Source organism: Monodelphis domestica, chromosome 7, assembly GCF_027887165.1.
Source record: "Monodelphis domestica isolate mMonDom1 chromosome 7, mMonDom1.pri, whole genome shotgun sequence".
Taxonomy (NCBI): domain Eukaryota; kingdom Metazoa; phylum Chordata; class Mammalia; order Didelphimorphia; family Didelphidae; genus Monodelphis; species Monodelphis domestica.
In genome coordinates this window covers 34,169,861-34,183,717 of record NC_077233.1, presented here as the reverse complement: position 1 = coordinate 34,183,717, position 13,857 = coordinate 34,169,861, and the positions used below count along the sequence as shown (strand labels likewise).

The 13,857-nt window shown below is 37.8% G+C and overlaps 2 long non-coding RNA genes across 2 annotated transcripts in view; one reads left to right on the top strand and one right to left on the bottom strand.

Annotated features, from left to right (window-relative positions):
* The window catches only part of LOC103102109 (uncharacterized), a 128,078-nt gene extending 117,193 nt beyond the window's left edge, over positions 1–10,885 (bottom strand). The window contains exons 1-2 of the long non-coding RNA XR_008913373.1: positions 9,516–10,885; positions 6,084–6,117 (exon numbers count right to left, since the gene is read on the bottom strand). This is a non-coding gene — a long non-coding RNA (uncharacterized LOC103102109). The remainder of the gene's footprint in view (positions 1–6,083; positions 6,118–9,515) is intronic.
* Positions 10,886–10,954: 69 nt separating this feature from the next.
* Positions 10,955–13,857, top strand: part of LOC130455422 (uncharacterized) — a 117,405-nt gene continuing 114,502 nt past the window's right edge. The window contains exon 1 of the long non-coding RNA XR_008913374.1: positions 10,955–12,075. This is a non-coding gene — a long non-coding RNA (uncharacterized LOC130455422). The remainder of the gene's footprint in view (positions 12,076–13,857) is intronic.

The window sequence follows — 13,857 nt, the reverse complement described above, 5'->3', positions numbered from 1 at the left end:
ATTAGAGGTGAAGTCTCCCTTTTCATCTTGGATACTATCAATTTGGTTTTCTTTCCTTTTTTTAAAATTAGATTTAGCAGTACTTTGTCTATTTTATTTGATTTTTTCAAGTACCAGACTAGAAGTCTTACTTATTAAATCAATAGTTCTTTGACTTTCAATTTTATTAATTTCTCCTTTGATTTTTAGGATCTCTAATTTAGTTTTCATCTGAGGATTTTAAATTTGTTCTCTTTCTAGTTTTTTAATTTGCATGCCCTTTTCATTAACCTCTGCCCTCCCTAATTTGTTAATATATGAACTCAAGGATATAAAATTCCCCCGAGTATTGTTTTGGCTGCATCCCATAGATTTTGAAAGGATGCCTCATCATTGTCCTTTTCTTCACTGAAATTATTAATTATTTCTATGATTTGTTCTTTAACTGATTTTGGAGAATCTTATTGCTTAATTTTCAATTAATTTTTGATTTGCCTCTCCATGTACCCTTAATAATTATTATTTTCATTGCATTGTGGTCTGAGAAGGTTGTATTTATTATTTCTGCTCTTTTGCACTTGTTTGCAATGTTTTTATGCCCTATTACACAGTCAATCTTTGTGAATATACCATGTGCTGCTGAAAAGAAGGTGTAAATACACCTTTTTGTCCCTATTTATTTTTCTACACATATCTACTAACTGTAATTTTTCTAAGATTTCATTCACTTCTCTTACCTCTTTCTTATTTATTTTTTTGTTTCATTTATATAGTTCTGATAGAGGAAGGCTCAGGTCTCCCACTAGTATAGATTTTCTATCTATTTTGTCCTTGAGCTCCACATTTGATCACTTTGTAATTAGTGTGGGAAAGGGGACCCCATGTTCTCGATCCAAAACTTGACTCTTTTTTCCCCACTTAATATCAGTTACATAAAGAACACACATAAGAAACAGCAAAGAAGCCTATTTTTCTAAATGGTAACAAAACAGAAGTCAGAGAAGCTTTACTTAAGAGAATGTATGCCAGACAATATGTGTGAAGGAGCTCTTCCATTGGATAGAGGTAACTCAGCTTGTTAATGGTGAAATTATGGTTGAGACTAAAAAAAATCTAAATTTAAATGGTCGCCAAGGGAAATTCCAAATAATAAAATACCCAAGTAAGCTGCCAAATTTTTATGGTGATTTAATTACAATAGGAATAAGAAAATATTAGAGAGGGGGGGAGAGAAGGAAAGAGGGAGAGAAGGAAAGGAGTTTAACTCAGAACCACTCTGGCTCAGGTTGAGCCAAAGAGGGCGTTAAGGCCTTGGAGAACCAAGGCAGAGAAAGGGGTCAGTCTTTATCACTCATGTGACTGGTTTGAAAGGAAAGCTGTCTGCGGGGCTCCTCCAAGCTCAGGTTCCAGGATCGAACTGAACTTGAACTAGTCCTCTCCACAAGAAGTCCCAAGAACACCAGAGGCTGTTCTCTACTTCACTTCCTGCATCTCACATGTGCTAATGGTGGCTCAAGCTTGACTTAGGACCACCCAGAGGTCTGTCCTTTTTTTGCACATGTCTGTTGAAGGCCATTTTCTCAAATAATTAAATCTTGAGTTTGATCTAGCCCTTCCTAATCTTGTTAAACTAAGAAGAGAGGAGAAATGTAGTTTCCAAGACCCAATTCTGTTATTCCAAGTATCTCTATTGTTATTGATCAGGAAATACCTAAATCAGATCTTCTAAAGAATGGTTTGATTAGAGTGGAGTAGTTTTGAAATTCACACACTCAACCAATGTCCTTAATCTCACCCAGGGGGAAATTCCCTGAAGTCTGGGAATAAGGACATAATGTCTCTTTTTATGTCTCCCAGAGTAGTTTCCTTCAGCAGCATGTAGTTAGGTTGACCTATTCCACCTTCTCTCTGGTTCAAAGTAGGTTCTCATGAGGAGAGTCCTGAAAAGGGACTCCTGTAGTGGAAAATTCTCAGATCTCCCCCTTTAGGGACCTCCTTATGCTCTAAGGACTGGTTTTGCAAAACTGAAACACCCAGAAGCTTGCTCTTCATAGCCTCTCCTATCCTTGCACCTATTGGAACTTCTGAACAAAGCAAGTAGGTTCCACTTCATGGGGCACTGTTACGTCCCATGCTGTGATGTCACAAATCCATGATGGTTGTCTGCCCTTGCCTATGTTCCTACTTGTCTATCATGTTTGTTTTCACAACCCATGGAAACTCTTGTGTCATGTAACTTATGGAAGCCCATAGAAACTCCTGATTTTGTATGTATCATGTGACTTATGGAAACCCTCCTCAATTGATGGTTTATAAAATACCCAGAGTTCCTTTGATCCCTGGCTGGGTCCACTTATACATGCATAATAAACCTTCTTCTTGGGGGCAGCTGGGTAGCTCAGTGGAATGAGAGCCAGGCCTAGAGACAGGAGGTCCTGGGTTCAAATCTGGCCTCAGACACTTCCTGGCTATATGACCCTGGGCAAGTCACTTAACCCCCATTGCCTAGCCCTTACTGCTCTTCTGCCTTGGAACCAATACTTAGTAATATTTCTGAGATAAAAGGTAAGGGTTTAAAAAATTTCCTTCTTCCTTCCTTCCTTTTCAGTTACAATTGTAGTTTCCTGCATGGCTAAACTGAAAATTCCACAACACTCCTACTTGAAGATTTCTCAAAGTGGGGAGGACTCAAAGTGTGATTGACAGAGCACTGAGTGTCTTGTCTCTTGCCAACTCTGCATCATTCCTTAGGTAGAGCATAGCATTCATTTCTACCAAATAGGAGAAATTCCAACACAAATGGACTTTTGAATAGAGGTTGCATATTGGAAGCCTTTTCTTCTCTGAGTTTGTGAAAAACCAACTAATATCAAAACTTGAGTAATCATTTTTTAACAGAAGAGAAATAGCTCCACATCATGACTCTCACACTCATCACCACCATCCCTAATCTTTTCCCCATTTTTAAGTGGAAAATATTTTCGTATATGAAATATAAAATTATAAACTCAAGACAACTCATAAAAATAATTTAACTTGGACATCTATCAACCATCTTTGCAAAAAGTTTATGTGGAACATTCATCCAGTCAAAGCCAACATTCTCTCTCCCTTGAAATGACATTCAGGCTTTTCTAAGGTCACCTCTGGACTGTGTTTTGGCATGTCCTCAGAAGATGACCGGATAAAACCTCCACAGTCCATTCAAATGTCAGGGAAAGAGAATTGGGAAAAATTATTCAAATATCATCTTATTTCCTTGTGTCTTTTTATCTCCTCCTACTCAGACTCCCTGAAAACAATGTTTCCAATTCTAAAATTTCCTTGGCCTCTGCTACAAAAGCTCTTTCACCCTCCTGTACCACTTCTTTACTTAATGAAACTTCCATGATCACCATTGCCATGACTTCCTTCTTAGCCTCCAAAGTGTATTAAAAAAAGATAAAAGAGAGATGTTTGTATCCCGAGGGAAATTTGGACTTTCGGTATGGAGAGGGGAAAAGAGAGGAGACCCCTCTTCTCAAAGTGGGGTTCAGGAGAGACAGCAGATGTAATGAGTTGGCTCAGAGAGAGGAGAGGGGGTTTGAAGATTTTCCCCTTCTGCGTTTCCTCCTTAGCTAAAGCTGCTCTCCCAGATTCACTCTTGTCCCTCTTGTCCCTCCTCCACTATTCAAGACCAAAGGGTCTCCTCTTGATCTGTTCACTCACATTCAGATTGGGGAACAGATAACTTTTAATGTCAACTCAAACAGGTAATACAAAAGGAATAATGGGCAGGTAAGAATGGGAAAAGGAAAGTGGGGAAAGAGTCCCTGTCTATCTAAACCCTTTTCCTCCCTCCTCGAGTTTGGGGGGAACTCAGGCCTTGGCAGCCTGAGCCTCCTGAGAGAAAGTCAGGTTGACTCACCCCTGGGCTACAGGAGCTGAGGTAAAGTCTGCACAGGTTTCTCTTCAGAAGTCCCTTCAATTGGGAATTGTTGGGTTGGGGGATGATTTCCAGTCACCAGCAGGAAAAATGGGTTACCCTCAGGAGAAAGTCTTTTTCCCAACTTCTCTTTTCAGCTTCTTAAAACTGAGAGACCCTCACTGCTCTCCCATCCAGTCTTCTCCTCCTCTGTATACCACTCTTAGGGCCCCTCCCCTGTCGAGGTGATCAGTTTCACATACTCTTTAGCCTGGCACTTTTTTTCTGGTGCCAGCCTCTGTCACAAAAGTCACTGAACTTGACCCAGTCCAGAATTACTGTTTCCATCAAACTCCAAGGCTTCCATGTAGTCTTTTACAGATTTGTATCTTCTTCTGAGTTGAAATCCACAAAACTGAATCAACCTTTTAGAAGACCCTTTCTCCTTGTCTATGACTATCCAAGCACCCACAGAGCCATGAAACAAATATTTTGATGTTTCTTCTATTATATCTTCGGACAGACTTATGATAAACAAAGTTCTGGCTGGCTCCTTGAGGCTGCTTTAGCTGTCTTTTGTTCCTTTAGCCCTAGCCATATGGCTTTAACTTCATCTCCTAAGGCATTTCCAGAATTCAAAGCTTCTCTTGCATGTTCCTCAGTAACAAACTCAATTGCTGTTTGTTAAGTTGTTCTGAGGTAAGCTGATGGACAACCCTTTCTCAAATACTTCTTTCAAACTTTCTTCACTGTTACTGTAGGTGAAATTATTCCATGTCAATGTTTTTTAATTTGGCCACTTGGTTTCACTACATGAATTCTTTCCACATCTTGAGTTCTTTTGTCCTTGACTTTTGTCCCTTGCGTAGGTCAGAATGAGTGCCTGACACTCAGTAACAATCCCTTGTTTCTCTTTCAAGGCCTTGTTCACATCTGCTTCTGTCATAAATTCAGTGTAAGCAATTCCATTGGATATCCCATCCTTAATGCAGACCAGTCTCTTGAACTCCTCCTAAGTTACTTTTATAACTTTCATATAAATTATAAAGAGAATCTACCAGATGGTATAATTTATAATTTTATAATTTATATGATATATTAATTTAATTAATTATATTAATTTATAAATATTTATACACATAAATATATACCTAAACATTATAAATATTGTTTTATTTTTTATATGTATATCACTATCATCTATGTATTATATATTTGTATTATAAAAATTAAAATTAAACCTCAATAATAAAAATTACGTATTTTTGGAGGTTAATTAATGATTATTAGAAATCAAGGAATGAAGAGGTTACAAAATAAAGATCATATGCCCATGACTGATCAGCCAGCTCAAACATCTGCCTTACCACTACCAAGCTTGAGATAGGAAATAAAGAGGTGGGACCTTCCACATCCCCACCTAATATCGCCTGTCTACAGGAAATATGTGATGACAGGAAGTCAGTGGACTCCTGGGAAATGTAATTTTTTTTTTTAGGGTAACAGATTTTTAATTATACATTCACCCCCTGAGGTCCATGGAAGACTGGTTTCTCCAATGGATCTTGTAAACATAATCAACTTTGAAATTACAATAATTTGAGGATAAAAGGAAAAGAGAACAAAACTAATGATTGTGAGGCGCATTGACAAAAAGCCATTTAGGGGGCAGTCCCCTTTGGATTAAAAGTATACATTCAAAACAAATGCATTCAACCACACATAGTTCAAATCACCACATTTCAAGATATTCTGGGGGCAGTATGTAGTCTGTGCAGGCATCTTAATGGTGCCTTCTCCAAATAGTTCACTTTCTGGATTTGGAGAGGTAGTGTATTTCTTATCCTAAAATTACTCTAAAAATAATTTAAACTTTTCAATTTAGAATAATAATAATAATACATTCTAACCACCCCACCTCCCTCAAAAGAGGGTGTTGAAATACCCAGGGATTACTTAGGAATGCATGGCTGAGTTATGAAGTATATGAATCAATTGGCAAGAGAAATAAAAAACATCAGAAAATCCAAATAAAAGATAAAAGATAACTTCTGGATAAAATCTAGACTATCAAAGACTTATGTGTAAAAATTTTATGTAAAAGAAAAATAAATTCATAATAGGTCCTTGACTCAGGGCCCAACTAAAGTAATTTCTATCCTATAAGTCTGTAGGACAAAATGCAGTAATATTTACTTACCCATTTGCAGCCAAGACTACAGGAAGTTGCCGTACTATAAGAGAGAAAAGGGAGTAGATTATATGAGCAAATGGGAACCAGGATGGAGCCAGAATAATCTATGTCATGTATTTTATATAGAGTGTGTGGTACAAGGAAGACCTGCATTTAACACATGTTAAATAGTCGCAACCTCGAGTCACACACATGTTTATGTCCTTGAGCTCTTTGTGCAGAATATCATCAATCCAAGTAGGATTGGTTTGGTATCTTTGATCTTGTGCTCTATTGGCACTATCCAAGTCTCTTTGTGCTTCTTTGGCACTGTGCAATGATTCTTTTTGTCTTCCCTTCTCTTGGAATCATACAGAATCATTTAGTAAAGTCATATAATTTTTTAAAACAATCAATGGCATAATTTTTATAGTCTAAAGCTTTTGGGGTATGTATTAATATTATAGAAAATATATATTTTAACTTATACTACTGCAAAATCAAAAAAGTAAAGAAAATCTTCTCAATACTAGTGACATGTGCTTCAAATACAAAAAAGGAGAGAAAAAATAAACTGAAATAGTATGTTGCTCATGCAAGTAAAAATAATAATAAAAAGGTTTAAAAATAAAAAATATATATAGCTTACAATTATTGACACACTGTGTCAGCTAGGGGAAGGCAGAGTGCAAAGGTTTCTCAGCAAAAAATGAGATAGATTTCCTTTTCAAACTTGGCCATGATCCACTGTGAGTGCAAGCAAATGATTTTTAAAAAGTAACAGTATTTATAAAGAACAAAAGTACAATAGGTAATGCATATTCAAAAATTCCCCAAATTCCCAAAATTAATAGCCCATTTAATGACAATAGCAAACAAACCCACTATCATTAGGATTCGCATGAGTCTACTGTGTGACACTTAAAACTAACGAATACTTGTCACAAGTTTTTCAGGGGTAGCAATGTTTCAAACTTGGCTGAGATATATTTTTTAAATCTATTACTGGAAGATGGCAGCCTAGAAGGAGCAGAAGTTCAGACCTCTGAATACCCTTCCTTATGGATTACAAACTGAATGCTCCTAGGGGACTGAAAATCAAACCTAACAACAAGACAGAGCCAAGGAACCCTCCTGCTGGACTCAATTAAAAAGGTACACCTCCTGAAAAGTCAGAATCTGAGAACACTCGAGTTTAAGGGGAAGGCAGATGGAAGGTCCCAGGACCCATCCCCCTGCCCACCTAGAGTGCTGAGACTCCAGTGGCAGTGGAAACTTCTGGGCAGGCAAAGGTGCTGGTCTGGAGGGTGTACCTTGTGGGCAGGGCTGTGCCAAGTTCAGAGCTTCGAAAACAGATGGCAGGGAAGGAGCTAGAGAGGGAGCATAGACCTGGCATCCTGGTCAGAGCTCTGTGGATATCCTCCATATTTGCTCCAGTCTTCCAGGAGGTTTTGGATTCAGACCACACTGAGCCCAACCAAGCTGAACTTAATCCCATCAAAAGTCTTTAGAAATCAGGGAAGCCCGGGATCCACACCCCTCCTAATTGACTGCTGGGCTTTAATCCAATCAAAAGCCTCCAGAGGACAGATAAGCTCAAACCCCCAACAAACATCCCCTAGAGACAGCATCTAGAGAGCTTCATTCAAAGCTCCAAGAGGGGAGACTGACAGAAGTCCCCAAAACCAAAAAAAAAACGAGAGGAGAAAGAGCACAGACAAATACGAGGAGCAAAGAAAGGGTGAAAATGAGCAAACAACAGAAAAAGAAGAAAGAAATTACAATAGACAGCTTCTACACAGCAAACAGAACAGAGGGGGAGGGAATAGTAAATGATAAATCAGAACTCCCAGCGAATTGAATACAGATTGTGGAAGAACTCAAAATGCAATTCAAAACACAATTAAGAGAGGCTGAAGACAATTGGGAAAAGAACTTAAAAACTAAGATAAGTCATCTGGAGACAGAGGCACTTCAACTAAAATGAAAAACTAGTGTCTTGACAGCCAAAATCAACCAGCTGGAAAATGAGGCAAAGGAGATGAAAATTAGACAAAGGAGATGAAAGGCAATGTAAAGAAAATGAAAGATGACCTTCAAAGAAAATCAGACCAGAAGGAAAAGGATGACCAAAAATCCAGGGATGAAATCCAGTCTTTAAGAACCAGAATACAACAACTGGAATTAAGTGACCTCACAAGGCATCAGGACACTATAAAACAAAACCAAAAGAATGAAAAATTGAGAAAAATATGAAGCATCTCATTCACAAAACAGATGATTTAGAAAATTGTTTGAGGAGAGACAATTTAAGAATCATTGGCCTATCAGAAGACCATGACAAAAGAAAAAGCCTGAACATAATACTACAGGAAATTATTCAAGAAAACTGCCCCAATATCCTAGAACAAGAGGGAAAAGTGGAGATTGAAAGAATCCACAAATCACTTCCTGTACTTAATCCCCAACTGGCAACACCCGGGAATGTTATAGCCAAATTCGAAAACTATCAGACCAAAGAAAAGATATTACAAATCTATACAAATATATAAAAGCTGCCAAGAAGAAGTCATTCAGATACCACAGAACTACAGTGAGGATAACCCAGGATCTGGCTGCATCCACACTGAAGGACCGAAAGGCATGAAATATGATATTCTGGAAAGGGAGGGAACTAGGTCTACAACCAAGAATCAACTACCCAGCAAAACTGACTATATTCTTACAGGAGAAAGTATGGTCATTCAATACAATAGAAGAATTCCAATCATTCGTAAAGGCCAGACCTGAACAGAAAATTTGATGTCCAAGCACAGAATTCAAGAGAATCATCAAAAGGTAACTAAAAAAGAGGGAAAAAAGAAAAACAAAACAAAACAAAAACAAAAACAAATTCAAGAGATTCAGTAAGTTAAAATGATTTAACTTGATGAAATGATTAACTCAGAAAGTTCTAAAATGTATCCCTATAATAAAAAAGGTCATCAGTAACTCTTAAAAACTGTTGCTATCACCTGGACAGGTAGAAGAATTACACTTAGAGGGAATAGTGACAAACTGTATAGGATGAAAGGACAATTGTCATGTCTAAAGACCCCTTAAAATCAATTTGAGATATTTAGCCCATTAAATTCTCTAAAGGTGTTAACCAGGTTGAAGGAGTCCATCATCACCTGTGTGACAATTTAACAAAGCCAAAATGGAAGAAAAGGCTGATTATGGGCTTTTACATAATTTTACAATAATTTGTTCAGTAGTTATAGGGGCAAAGTAACAGAATATATCTAAGAGTTAAAACACAGTAGATTAAACTGTTTCAGTATAACAGAATAGTATTGAATATATTAATATATGAATTTAAAACAAAAAATTATATCTTAAAGAAGAGAATCATCAAAATACAATAAAAACAGAGACTTTCATAAAACAGTATAGTATGAAAAGGCTTAAAATTTTCACCTCTTTCAATTCTTTAAAGTTCCTTTCTCTATCCATCCAGATTCCTTTTCTCAGATTTTTTTGGCTCTCCCCTAGTGAGGGAGAATTCCTCTCTGAACATGGTGAGGAGGAATCCCAAATTGGATGAATCTTAGAGACTTGGCAGGCCCAAATGGCAAAGGGTTTTAGGGAGATGGGTTTTCTCTGAATCTTAGGCAAGATAAGTGAAAGGATCTGTATACTCATGAAAAAAACATCCTAAAAGTGGAAGCTGTTTGAAATAGGTAATGCATTGGTCTTTCAATAAATGAGCCATGCTTATAATTTACTTCCTGTTGTTAGAGTAACTTTCTTCTTCCCTTCCCTCTGAGGTAAAACACTAGTTTCCCCAGCCACATGCAGAGGGAGTTAGGAGGCTAATCATTGCCTAAGGAAAATACGCCCCAGTTTTTACCAACTTCTCAGAGAGTGGGTCCAAGGACTCCTAGCTTCTCAGCAGCAGCCAAACAGGAAAACAACAGTAGTTGAGGTTGGGGCCGGAGATCAGGAGGAGGATTCAGGAGTAGGAGCAAGCAGTATCAGGAAGAGAAGCAGCCCGCTGGGATTTAACAGCAGGAGCAAGCAGAATCAGGAGTAGCAGTGCCAGAGGCAGCAGCAAGGAACTGAGGAACATGGGCTCAAGCAGATGGGTGAAAGAAGTGGCTTATCTTTTCTCTGGCAAGAGTCCTGGGCTAAGTTCTTCAAACTTGTAGTAGCCAGTAGGGTGGGCAACCAAAAAAAAACAGGGAAAGAAAAACAAAAATAAAGCAAAAAACCCAACAAACAAAACTGGCAAGAGTGGGGCAGGAGCTCAGGTAGAGAATTTCGAGTTCTCTGGGAGTTCCAGAGATAAGTGGGGTGGGGTTTGGGTGGCAAAAAGACTTGGCAGGAGAAACATGGCTTAAAAATATATCTAGACTATTTTAAAAAATTGAGAATTTTTCTCATCCCTTCTGGTTGCCAAAAACTATAAAAATTAAAATTAAGCCTCAATAATAAAAATTATGTATTTTTGGAAGTTTACGAATGATCATTAGAAATCAAGGAATTACAAAATAAAGACCATGTGCCCATGACTGATCAGCTAGTTCAAATGCCTGCCTTACCACCACCAAGCTTGGGACAAGAAGTAAAGAGGCAGGACCTTCCACATCCCCACCTGATATTCCTCATGTACAAGAAGTACATAATGACAAGAAGTCAGTGGACTCCTGGGAAATGTAGTTCATTTTTAGGATAAAAGATTTTCAATTATACAAAATCTATGTATCTATGATAGATTCTTGATGAAGAGCATCCTTGTCTTGATTTTTCGCATTCTTTTTTCCTTTTTCTAACTTCATTTCAGAACCCAAGCACTTTGGAGCCATAGAGTTCTAGAGCCTTTTCTATGACTTCAGCAGATTAGAATTCTATATAACCAAATTTTCTGGTAGCATCAATGTGGATAGCCACAACTATAATGTGCTTTTGGGCTAAAAATAGTCTGTGATGCTAGTTATTTTTTTCTTGCTTTCTGAGGAATGGTTTTCCTGAGGTTCAGGTTACTATCGAAGAGATTGAAATTTGTATGTGGTTCAGCTTCTAATTTTTGTTTCTTGGCTTTGAGGGCTTTTTGCTCCTCCTCTTCCTCTTCTTTCTCCTCAGATTCCTTGGATTTCCCAGCTTTCCCAGGGGTAGCTTTCATGTCTGTAAATAGCTTTTCCTTTGGCAAGTATGGTATTAATAGCATATTCTTCAGAGAGAGTTATCTTTATTTTCTTCCTCATCACTATCATCTTCCTTCTCATGCTCTTCCTCCTCATAGTCAAAAACTCATTGGCCTGTAACTGTGCACATTTTTTGTTTGTGGCATCTGATGGCTCAAATTCTTCATTCTCCTCATCTTCTCTGTCATCTTCACATTTACTGTCTTCTTTCTTGACAGGCTCCTCATTTTCTGCCCCTTTGGAGTTGGACATGATGCTGTTTTAGCTGGAATGGTCACCTCTTTAGCTGGAGTGGCAACTTTCTTGTCTGGTATGATGACTGCTTTGGCTGAGTTAGCAGCTTTCTTGGCCCTGGCCATGGTGGGACTTTTTATCAGAAGTCATGGCTACTTTCTTGGCACATATGGTGGCAACAACAGCTGTTCTGGCTGATGGTACCTCCACTGCTTGTGTGGTCACAGTCTTATTGTCTTTCTTCTGAGGGACCGCAACCTTTTCTCCACTGCTTTCTTTTCCATCTTCTGACATGTCCTCCCACTCCTCACTGTCTCCCATCTCCTTTGGAGGAAAAAGCATTTTCTTTGGTTCACTTGGATTTTAGCAGCCTTTCCAAGCTTCACTATGTTGGTGAGCACATGACTAGGAGTTTGGAGAGTGCAGATCCATTGGCAGAGGCCCAGAAAATGTGGTGGTGGCAGAAAGCACAGGGAGAATTTGGGGCACAGTGAGCATCCCTTTGCTGGCAGAGACTGAGATGAAAGATTCAAGTGTGTTTGAGAAAATATTTTTTTTTCTTGCATTATTTCATTTCATATCCAGAACAGTCCTGTAAGGTAAGTCAATCATATATTTACTCCTATTCTTTCACTAAGGAGGAAACAGAGCCACAAAGTGGTTTGAATGATTTGTCTAAAGTTTTACATTAATTCAGGGAGAGAGATTGGATTAAGACCCCCTATGTATATATTTCCATAAAACTCATCCTCACCTAACCACTGAATGAAGAAATTATTCTAGTCTGTTCTGATGGCCACACTGGTGGTTTAATTTAGCTTGGCAAAATGTCTACAAAATAATTCTTTAGGCCTTCCTTCTGCCTACATTTTGTGGCACGACAAATGCTTTTCTTTAGAATAATTCAGAATGAAAGTTACCTTCTTAGGTCTTAGCAATGATTTGTATGCACTGTTTTGAAACCAAATACTCAAGCTCATCTCATCACTTGAAAACCATATAATTTTTATTTAGCAATAGAGAAAATCTTTTTCCAGTACTCCTAATAATTTTTCCTTTAGTTCTTTTCATTTTGAAATTTTATATTACATTCCTTTACTTCAAGAAAAGTATCATCCTAGGATTGGATGCTTTGGAAAATCTAGCACTTCCATAATGTTTTCTAGCTCATTTGCAGAAAATACAGTCTTGGTGCAAATATAGATCAAGGACATAAGGTCCCTTAGAAAAAATACTTTTAAGACTTTTAGCTGGCAGTCAGGACTCATTGATGTTTATTGGTGTATAAGTGAAAAAATGAACCCAAATGTAAGAGTTTAGTAATCCAGATTGATGTTTACAACTGTACTGAAAGTGACAGCTCTCAAAACATTAGGTGTATTTCTAAGATTGTTCATTTATGACTTTGACAGCGTGCCAGTAATAATTCTTGTAATAAAATGTGGATATAATTTATTAAGGTTCAAATATGGAATGATCTGTCTGAAATTCTTCAGGAGGAAATGCATTGTTTTCATCGTCGATGATCTTCCACGTATTGCAAAGAGAAACAAAGACATCAACACTGAGCAAATGGTCCCCCCACCTGTTCAGTAGGCTCTCCTAGGATTAATATCAGGCCAATAGAATAATAGGAATTCTTCACAGGAGTAACTGCAAATGTGACAACTTTGCATGAGAGGTGGATTTCAGTTTCCCTGGTTTTCAGCCATAGAGGTTGCTCCTGTGTGATTGATTGCATGGGTGAGTAATACCAGTTGGCAGACATTAGTAACACTTTGTCTCACTTTTTGTACAGTTGTTAGCTTTTCTATGTTTAGCATGTTTTCATATTTTAATAAGAATTCTGAAGCTGTATATATACATACATATACATATATTCAGCATTAGGCTGAGATGTGACACTTTGGATTTTGAGATAATTTATAGCTTCATCTGTATTTGACATAACGACAAGACATTTTCAACATATGGAATTATGCTCGTGAAGTTTAACCTTATTACATTCCTTTTCCAGCCATTTACATTTCTACACATCTTTGCATGAATTTTAGACATTTTGATTCTGTATTGCTCCCGCTGTTGGCATGCATTTGGATAAGATGTAGGCAGAAGACAAGAAAATGAGGGATAAATGGTGTTTTTGTTTTCCTAATAGTTGACCAACCAAGCTTTAGTTCTCTTTTGAAGCTGACAGATGAGGTACCCTAGTCTGAAATCCTTTGTGATTTCCCAGTCACTAGTATGAAGAATATTGTTACCCTCCACTAAACAATCTGATGAGGTGTTGGAAAGATGTGAGCTCTTTTGGCATTTTGCAAGGTGGGCTTACTCCCTCTTGGGAATTGGAATGTGTCCGTCAGACCCTTTATGCAGAATAC